The sequence below is a fragment of the Lagopus muta genome, chromosome 3, assembly GCF_023343835.1.
Source record: "Lagopus muta isolate bLagMut1 chromosome 3, bLagMut1 primary, whole genome shotgun sequence".
Lineage (NCBI taxonomy): Eukaryota > Metazoa > Chordata > Aves > Galliformes > Phasianidae > Lagopus > Lagopus muta.
Genome location: NC_064435.1, coordinates 48,728,932 through 48,739,184, shown reverse-complemented (window position 1 = coordinate 48,739,184; position 10,253 = coordinate 48,728,932). Strand labels below are relative to the sequence as shown.

The following is a 10,253-nucleotide window of genomic DNA, read 5'->3' as shown; positions in this document are numbered from 1 at the left end:
CTGCAAATCCCACTATTTTCCTCTCTTCAGAAAAGGGAAAAAAAAACAAAACCAAGAATGGATTTTTCAAAGATAAAATGCTGTGATTTTAGAAGGCCATAGTAGTAGGTTTGAATGATAGGCTTCTATTTCATTTCAGGTATTACAAACAGTGCAGGACTACACATTTTTCACAAAATCATCATCAGTTTAGGTTCTCCTCAGTTTATATGCCAAGTCAATTCAAATGTTGACTGTCTTGCAAGGAGAAGAATCTCTCCTATGATTCTTGAGTATCTCGCTTACCTTCCTTTTCAAGGCTATTTCTTTTCTTTCTGTCTTCTTTTTTTCTTTTTTTTTTTTTTTTCAGGCCACTTAACTTACCCTCCCAGACACAGATGTTTGAAGTTGTAATTGTCTCTGATTCCTACAAGGAGTGTTCAGGTGGCTCAGAAGTGAGAAGAGAGGCATAGATCTCTCCTGGCTCTGACAGCTTCAGTTCAGCCTCCCACCTATCCCATCTCTGACAACCTGCTCTGACAGTCCCAGGTTGGTGTTTGTGACCTTGGTTTTGTTTCTGGAACCTGCAGGTTTTTTGTCACGGAAACTTCAACGTTGGCCTGTGAAGCTGGAAGAGAGGTAACAAAAGGTAGTTTAAAAGAAACCAGCAGCAGGCAGCAATCCTGATTACCAGACAGGTGTCTGCTGTTTTACAAAGGAAAAAAAAAGAAACAAACCAGAAACAGAATGAAGATCTCCCACTTCGATCCTTTACTTACTATTGTCATTTTTATATCAAAATGAGCTGGATTCCTGCTAGCATAGAAAGTCAAAAGGAGAAGTGCAGGGTTTCGCTGGAGTTCAGTCCCTTTTTCAGCAGTTAAAGTAGGATTTCTGTATCACAGAAACAGAGAAGGTATTTGCAAGTTCTATTAATATAAAATAAATTTGATATTTGAGAAATATATTTGTCTTTTAGAGAATCTGATCTGCAGGTGAAATAATGCTTTGAATACTTAAGGATATTGATGACAACATGCTCAGTTGCTGAGACTGAAAATCTGTTTGCTTTTTTCTTTTTCTTACAGGAGAATTATTGCTTAATTAAAATCCATTTCAAATAAGAGCTAAGTATCCCCCCATTGGTTGATAACTGGTAGATAGGCTGATAGTGCCCATCACAATTAGAATGAGAAACTGTCGATCTTACAGGTCACTCCCTATTACCCTATCCCTACAACAGGCATTTTCCTGTGTGGATTGAGGATTTATGGCACACAGAATAAAATCTTATGCAGTAAGTGTAGGGGATATTTAGAATCACTTTTTTTTCTTTTGAATATTTATCACTATCTTGTATTTTAATGTGTTCTAAAGATGCAAAAAATTGTAAATCTTTCAGATGAATGTGTTCCCCAAACAAAACTTTATTTATACCATTTCGACACCATTGAGCTATCCTCTGGGAACGGTCCTCATTTCCAACCCTTATCTATGAGTCTCACTGAGAAGTGAAAGATGGTTCTTGTTTTGTTCTGCTTTATTTTATTTTGTGGGTTTTGTTTTGTTTCGGTTTTGGAAACCCTAGAAACTAGATTGGAAAAAGCAAGTGGGAAAAGTGCCTTCAGTGATAAGGATGAAGGATACTACTCTACCATTAGTGAGAATTATGTGCCCAAGTCAATGATATATATCTGGACAGAAAGAGTTGGCAAAAAAATTGGCAGGAATTCAGACAGCGAACAAATCAATGCACTTGCACTATTTCTAGTAGAAGCTGAGAACCTCTGGAAATGGCAAGAGAGATATTTGAGAAGTCTGTTTCATCCATCTAGCATGTTCTAAAGACCTGAAATCTGCATTTTTTGTGACTTTCACAGTGTGAGGAAAGTTGCTACATTACCCTTGAGAAGAGAATAACATCCCCTACAAGCAGAAGCCAGCAGAACTTCCCAAAAGTTGTCTAAGGGTCTCTTGCTGGAGGAAAAAGGTCTGAAAAAATTGAGGTACAGTAAAAACATAAATTAAAATTTGTTCTGAAAGCACAGTGCTACTGTAATTGTCTTCGTAATTGATATCTTATGACTGATGTATTAAAGAAGTATCACAGAATCACAGAATTGTAGGGGTTGGAAGGGACCTCCAGAGATCATCGAGTCCAACCCCCAAGTAAGTATCTCCCTGAATGATGGCTTGTGGAGTAATTTTTCTCCTCAGTGGATTCCCCAGGGTCCATTAACACAGGAGCTCCCACTGCTATCTTTCCCTGAGCTGGGGTATGTGAACAGTCTATGCAGCCAACTATTTCACAGACTTTGAGAGAGCTTAATTTGCCTGGAATTGATAGATCTTTGTCAAAACTGCATGTTAACAGACAGGAACTCGATAGTTATGAGACTTCAACATAACTTCAGAAAATATTTAAATAGAGACCTATCTCTGTGCCTTTGAAATCTGATCCAAACCCCACCACATTTGGACATGGATGACTAAGAAATCTCACTCCTGTCCAGTTGTGATTCCTCAGTTATTACAAGCTTGCACAGTTTTGTTCGTACATATATATCTATATTTCTGTTGAAAAGACTTCACCTTCCCATTTCTCTCTGAGGTCTAGAGACCAGAAATCTCCCTAGCTGTGCATTTACAAAAGCCTTAAGCTGAACATTTCTTCTGATGCAACCTCCTAAATGTTTCTGATGATAGAATCTCTTCATCTAATTTCTGGCTTTGCCAGTAGTGCCATTTATAAGTAGGCATTATAAAAGTATGTATTTTATCCAGCTTGTGATGTTTTAATGTGATCTGAGAGTCACAAAAGGTTGACCAGCCACCCTCTGAAAACAAAGGCCTTGGAAAAATGACAAAGAAGCCACTCAGATTCAGTCATCATTTTGGAATTTTTAGTTTGTGTCCATATGGAAATAATAATTTTTAAAAGTACTGGAAAAAAAAATGATAAGACTGTTAAACAGGAAAAATATCTGTGAGTATGGCAGGACATAGACTGCTGTAGCAGCCAGCAGGTAAAATCCCACACTGGCCTGCATAGTGAGCATCGACAGGTTCCAGCTGAGGTTTTTCTGTGGGGAGCAATTGCCTACATCATCTATGGAAATGCATACAAAATCTTGGACATGCATCATCTCCAAGAAACTGGTCTGTTACTAGGTGCATGAACATAGTAGGAAGAGACTACCATACACTTTCAATTTTAGAACATCCTACCATACACTGTATCCTGGATTGAGAAGGCTTCTGACGCCAGCTGTTTAAACACAAAAAATACAGAAATTTTCCAAATCCTGATTGCCTTAAGTATCGCTTTCTCTAATATGAGATGTGTAAATATTTTTCATGAGCAAAAGATTAAGGTACAGTTAAATATTAACAACCATCTGTGTTCTAATGCTTGCAGGTCAGAACAAGAGGAATCTAGTTTAATTCCTTGGCTTCAGGAAGGAAGGATAGCAACTGCTGAAATTCTTTATCTGTGCATAAACCATAGACACATGAGAAGATTAAACTGTAATTGTGAAATGTTATGCAAAGTCCTTCTAAAGGGTCGAAGCAGAGCATCTTGACAGTGTAGTGTTCAGCAGCATGAAACTGTGACTTTGTAAGTTGTTGTCCCACACCCTGCAGGCATGGGATGGCAAAAATGCTTTAGCTAGAAAAAGAGTTGAGTTCACAGTGCATTTGGGTATCACTCAGCACAGCAGGAATAATTTGTGTTACCAGTGCTTTGGTTTATTTGTTAGCAAGAGGCCAGACTGTTTTCAGCAGTGTGTGGAGACAGGACAAGGGGGAATGGCCAGAAACTGCAGCATAGGAAGTTCCGCACAAATGTGTGCAGGAACTTCTTTACAGTGAGGGTGACAGAGCACTGGAACAGGCTGCCCAGGGAGGTGGTGGAGTCTCCTTCTCTGGAGATGTTCAAGACCTGCCTGGATGCCTACCTGTGCTACCTGGTGTAGGGAACCTGCTTTGGCAGGGGGTTGGACTCGATGATCTCTGGAGGTCCCTTCCAACCCCTACAATTCTGTGGTTCTGTGAAGATATTATCAAGTTATCTCTAGTGAAGGCTGCAGGCTAGGTTTTCAGGTCAAAGTATTCTGCAATGCCATCAGCACGTGGTGATTTCCTTGCAATTAGGGAGCTGAGAGATATTGTGTCAGGGATTGTGCTGTTTGTTCACAGTGCTCCTGCTCACCCTATACTCTCTTGGTTGACCAGTTCCAAGCTTTTAACACTATGACACAGGGGAAAAACCTCATGATTTGGGTGACAGCAGAGAAACACATTCCTTTAACCGAGCAGCACGAGAAATAGCAACAGGTGATTCCCCCGTTATTATTATTGCCAAACATATGGATTGAAAAGAATTTATGTTGTTTTTCTCCCTGTAGACTGTTATTCGGGAATCCATAAGGCTTGTCTTGGAAAAAAATGCTTAGGTATAGAACACCATTTAATTTGAACCCATGTCATGGGGGGACATAGAGAACAGAAGAAAAAAAGTAGGGCTGCTTTTGCAGAAGGGAATATAGTAGGTTTTCATTAGCTGAAGAAATGGAAGAGATGTTTATAGAGCTGGAGGTAATAAAAGATACCAAGGAACAGAGACAGCTATTCAGGTCTAATGTTTACAGAAACAGTTATACCTGCAATATTGTGTAACTATTAAAGATGCATTGGCCCTCAACGCTGCTAGTAAAACTTAGCATTATCTGCTCCTTAACTTATGCAACAAGGTAATGAAAGCTGCTCATGTGTTTTTCTTGAAGTATGGTGTGACTGAATATAGTCTGGTAAAAATGAATATCATTATCTAAGGACTAATGTGGTACCAAACACTGGTGGCTTCATCCAGGAACCAGAGCCAGAATTTGAAGTATTTTGAGAGAGAAATTCCAGTAAAACCTTGATGTTTACATTACCTGACCGTAGAGAACTTCAAAAGAAACTCGTGACTTGTGTGTCTGCAATGATCCTACTGGTATTTTCCATATAGCAATGCAATGGCAAATCTTTTTGCTTTCTTTTGTTTTTCCACAGGTTGCACAGTGGCTATACCCATGGAGAAGGAGAAAGGGGCGTATCTCCAAGTAACTTTGGTCACATCTCCCAATGGATAAATCTGTAAGCAGAATGATGTGATGTGAAGTTTCTCCCCAGTATTTAATCAGAATCCAAATTTGTGATCTAGCTGTTGCACACAAACGGCATCATTTAAATTCCTTTAAAAGCTCAATTGAAAGACGTTTCAAAGGTTTTCAGTTTTTCCTTCTCTAAATATCTTAAGAGATTCTTCCTCGTTAAAAATGTGTTCTTCATGAAAGCTTGCTCACAGCTTTATTACTAAATCATGGAAACACAGAATCATAGAATATCCCACATTGGAAGTGACCCACAAGGATTATCAAGTCCAACTCCTGGATCCATACAGAACAACCCAAAATTCAAACCCTACATTTGAAAGTGTTGCTCAAATGCTGCTTGAACTCCAGCAGCTTGGGGCTGTGACCACTGGCCTGGGAAACCGGTTCCAGGGCTCAACCACCTTCTGGAGGAGAAACTTTTCCTAATACCCAACATGACCCCTCCCTGACACAGCTCCATGACATTGCCTCGGAGCCCCTGGTATAGACAGAAATGAGTCTCTGGGATAAAAATTCCCTTTAAGGTTTTATGGGCTACTGATTATGTGAATACAGAAGCCATTCTGCCATGTGCTTAAAACAGAGCATAAATCTTTGCTAACCCCTCTGTAGCAAGCTAGTGAATATTTGTAACTTTCATTAAGGAGAGGGATACTGCTCAACAAAGCTGATGCCGGTTACTTACTGTTTATTAAGCATAAAGCTGAGGCAGCTCAATTTATATTGAAACTCAGTGTTGGTGCTTGGATCTTCCCCAGGGAGGCGTCACAGTGTGCTCACCAAGGCCAGATATCCAGCCTTACAGGTCTCTGTTAAGCTCCCCGGTCACAAACTTTAAGGAACACACTGATAGATAAAAGATGAGGTTATTAATTGTTTCACAAATATGGTCTTTATTTCCAGTGGAGGGGGTGTTATCTTCTCTGGGCTGGATGCAGACACAGTGACTGTGACTGTGCCCTGTGGGTATTTTGGGTCGGTCCAACTGCAAAGCTTTACTGCTGGGGCTGTCTGAGACTGATGTTTCCAGCACAATTTCTGGGAAATAACTGTCCAGGACTTGATTAGTTGAAGATATTTGGACTCAGTCCTGGAAATGACAGTGCTGACTGATTCAGGTCCAACAATTTCAGTAGGCAATGAGAACAAACAACAGCACACAGAAGTAGCAGAATAAAGCAATGAGAAAGGAACAGCCAATTAGGAGAGTAAAAGCTATTTAAAAACAAAAACAGACTGGCTGAAGCTGAAAAGGAGTTTTTGAATATCATCTAGTATTTGTGTGAACAAGAGCTTCATATAAATGTGTGGATATCCCAGCACAGACATCATCCTTAGCTCTAGCATGGAAATCCTCACAAGTCTCTGTTGAAGAGGGTTTTTCTACAGTTACCCTGAAAAGCAGTCTAGAAACATTTATCTTAGAGGGAAGAGCTAGGTGCAAATGGTGTTAGGTAACTGTATTTCACAAAACTGTGGTAAACATACCTAAATTATAGAAAGAAACAAACTGAAAGAGAAAAATTAACTTCCGCTTATTTTTATTATTGTAATTTTTTCCCCTCATAGTGCTTCTCAAAGCAGTGTGCAGAAAGGCCAGGTGAAATACAGAAGGACAAAGCCCACCAAGCTCTGTGCAGCCATGTCTGGTGATGTGTTTCATCTCAACTACCTTCATGCACCAGCTTCTATGGGCATTGCTGACTGGTCTGACAAAACAGAAGCATTCCAGTTGTTTCCCAGCAATGATGGATTTTTTTTCTCATTCAGAAATGGAGTTTTTATATCCATCTCAGTGTCTGTACTAGGAAATAAGCACTTATGGAGAAAGTAGCTATTTTGCACACTTCATTTATGTGGACACACCGAGATAGAAGATATATGATGCACCACAGACCAATGAATTCCCACTGCTTGCAAAACAGTTTGAGTAGCAAACTGCCTTTTAACTTGTGATTGTGAATATTTTGTGTCACACACCACATCTACTTCCAAAAGAAAAACCCAACTTCTCATAAAAACTGTACCAAGTACTCCTTTCTTTTAGCAAGATGCTGGGAGATATTAGCAAGTTGTTAATGCGGCTCTCCTTTTCTTTAATCACAGAATCACAGAATGCCGGCGATTGCAAGGGACCGTGAAGGATCATCTAGTCCAATCCCTCTGCCAGAGCAGGAGCATTTAAATCAGGCCACACAGGAGTGTGTCTAGGTGGGTTTTGAATGTCTCCAGAGAAGGAGACTCCACAACCTCTCTGTGCAGCCCATTCCAGTGTCCTGCCACCCTCACCGTAAAGAAGGTTTTTCTCATATTTATGTGGAACCTCCTGTGTTCCAGCTTGCATCCACTGCCTTTTGTCCTATCACGGGATGTCGCTGAGAAGAGCCTGGCTCCATCCTCCTGACACACACCCTTTACATATTTATAAACATTACATAATCTCTTGTTTTGCTCTGGGATTTTTCTCCCTCAAATGATTATCTTTTTCAAGGGTGGGATTTCTAAATCATTCGTTCACATTTTTGGTCTGCGGGACTCTGCCTGTCGCTGCAAGCTATGGATTGCAGACCTTGAAGACTTTAAGACTTGAGGTAGCCTAATGGTGGTGATGGGTTGGTGGTTGGACTAGATGATCTTAGTGGTCTTTTCCAACCTTAATGATTCATTTCTAAGTGGCATAAATCCTCACCCAGATCATTATTTCCTTGCAGAAGTGTTGTGCTGAATCCCTTTGGTGAAAAACACAGGCAACCAAGCCAAGGGGGAGGAAAAGGACGGGGCACACAGCCTCATAAAATACTCAACAGCTCGCTGAACAGGTGATGAGGGCGATGTGTAGGTGTCACAAACCGGCTTTACAGAAACAAGGCTAGGAAACCCCGCCGAGGCTTCCCGGGTGGTGCAATGCTGCCACCTGGCGGCCTCCCGCTGCCTCCTCCCGCTTGGCTCCGCTCGTTCCGCTGCTCCGCGCCTGACTGGGGGCTGCGTCAGGCTGAGAGCGGCGCTGCCAGCAGGGGGCTGTAGAGTAACGAGGGCTAAGAACGGAGAGACCCAGAGGGCCCTGCCTGCCTCGGTCACGCCGTCGTTCTTTGAAGAGTCTCTTTAGCCATGTGGATGTTTACTGCATCATCTACATTTTTTTTTTAAGTATACGCGGTTTATTGCACGTACGCATATTTATCACCTTTCCCCCTCCGTACAGAGAGCCCTTCATCCACCTTCCATCCTCCTCCTGCCTGAGATGGCTTAGGGATCCAATCTCTGGATTTGGGGATGCTATCTACACAGTAACCTTTGCTGAAGTTTACATTTTCCACGCTGCACCGTTCCTTTAGGAGTGGTGGATTTTGAGACAAGGGTGTATTATGCAGAGGAAGGATGAGCCCAAACACATCATTCACCTTTCTCAAGACTGCAGAAGCCAGTAAGGAAAAAGGAAAAACTAAGAACTAACAGGGTTTCTCTTTCATTCTTTTGTGGAACTCGTTATTGTAATCACTGGGAGTGCTTAACAGTGAGGAGAGGGGTGGAGGGGTAGAGAGGGAGGATTCACGGGTAGGAAGCATGAACTTATTAATTAACTTGTGGAAAAAAGAAAAAGTGCGGGGCACCTTTAGTAGCCCTCTGTCTACAAGGATCAATATAAACAAGTCAGATGTATGCTCTCAAGTCTCATTTCCTCACTTACAGACAAAAGATGGAAGAACAGCAGAGAAAAGATGATTTCTAGGGCTGGACCAGCCATTCATAGGCTAAGACAGGAGAAGATAGAAATTTTCATACAGATTCTGCAGGACATGGTCACTTCAAGCCCTGCCTTCCCACCTCCACTGCCTGTCACTGATACAAACCTTGTCCTGAGCCAGGGGATGCCACAGCGCTGTCCCTGTGTGCTCCCTTATGTCCCCACTGACCCCTATCACTATCTCCAAACCCATCCGCACCTAATCTCTCCTAACACCTTCTTTAATCTCATCTAAATAGCTGCTGGCAAACCCTCTAATTCTGCTTGTTAATGCTCCAGCCTCTGTGCTCACACTCCCTGCTAACACAAAGCTGGGTCCTTTTACAGATGAAAGAGCCTTATTGCCAGGCCACAAGTCACACGTCTCCAGGCGTGGTGGGAATTAATGGCCTCCAGATAAAGTAGGAGGTGGGATTTAGTAGCATGGCAGGGAAGAAGTGCTTGGGTAAGAATCAGATTTTCTGTTGCTGAAATAAATCCTGTACATATGTGGAAGAAGATGATATCCAAATCTAGATTTACAGAATACTTAAACATGCAGCACTCCTGCAAGCTTTGAGACATTGGTTGGGGAACAAGACTAAATCAACAAAGCCCCAGCTAGCAGAGTAAATTAGGGAAACAAAGCACAACACAAACGTCTTCTCTCCCCCTCCACCGCCCCCTCTAAACCCTCCATTTTGGCATGTTTCAGAACTGTCTAAACTTTCTCCTGTGATTATTTCAGATACCGTTAATATGCCTCAGCTCGCCCATAAGGTAGACTTCCTCCACGCTGAAGCAGAGAGCCCACCACAGAGTGAACACAGCACCTCCTGCTGTTTGTAGAGATGCTGAAACATGCCCTTCAGCATTCTGTGAACATTAATCAGAATTCTCTTTTGTCAGACATCTTGCTCAGCAGCCTTCAGAAGCTGTGAGAGCAGAAGGGATGGGAGTGCAACAGATACACAAATGACTTAATGGAATGGACGTAGTTTCAAGACATAAGCTATTCTTTTTATTTGTGCTCTTCAGTAATTTTATAAAAAATATGATATAAGAGTAGTGTTTGATACTCCAACTGGTAAGATCTTCATGTCCATATTCGTTTTTTAATATTGTATGCTTCAACAATAAATTATTGGGATGTTAAATGTTTGATTCATTGTGAACATAACTTTTATATCTATTTGTATGCTCATACTTCTCATTCCATGGAGCAATATTAGTATTATTTTCACAGAATCACAGAATCACAGAATGGCCAGGGTTAGAAGGGACCTCAAGGATCATGAATCTCCAACCCCCTGCCACATGCAGGGCCACCAACCTCCCCATTTAATACTAGACCAGGCTGCCCAGGGCCCCATCCAACCTGGCCTTGA

General features: G+C 41.6%; 1 long non-coding RNA gene across 3 annotated transcripts; it reads left to right on the top strand.

Moving 5' to 3' along the window:
* The first annotated feature begins 408 nt into the window (after positions 1-408).
* LOC125690758 (uncharacterized) lies at positions 409-9,864 on the top strand. 3 transcript variants are annotated; one of them, XR_007375777.1, is made up of 6 exons: positions 409-528; positions 1,860-1,985; positions 5,038-5,121; positions 7,248-7,352; positions 7,853-7,960; positions 9,614-9,864. It is a non-coding gene; the product is annotated as an uncharacterized LOC125690758 (long non-coding RNA). The 3 variants fall into 3 exon arrangements; XR_007375776.1 differs by lacking the exon at positions 9,614-9,864 and adding an exon at positions 8,344-9,605; XR_007375775.1 differs by lacking the exon at positions 9,614-9,864 and having other exon boundaries at positions 7,853-9,605.
* The last annotated feature ends 389 nt before the right edge of the window (positions 9,865-10,253 follow it).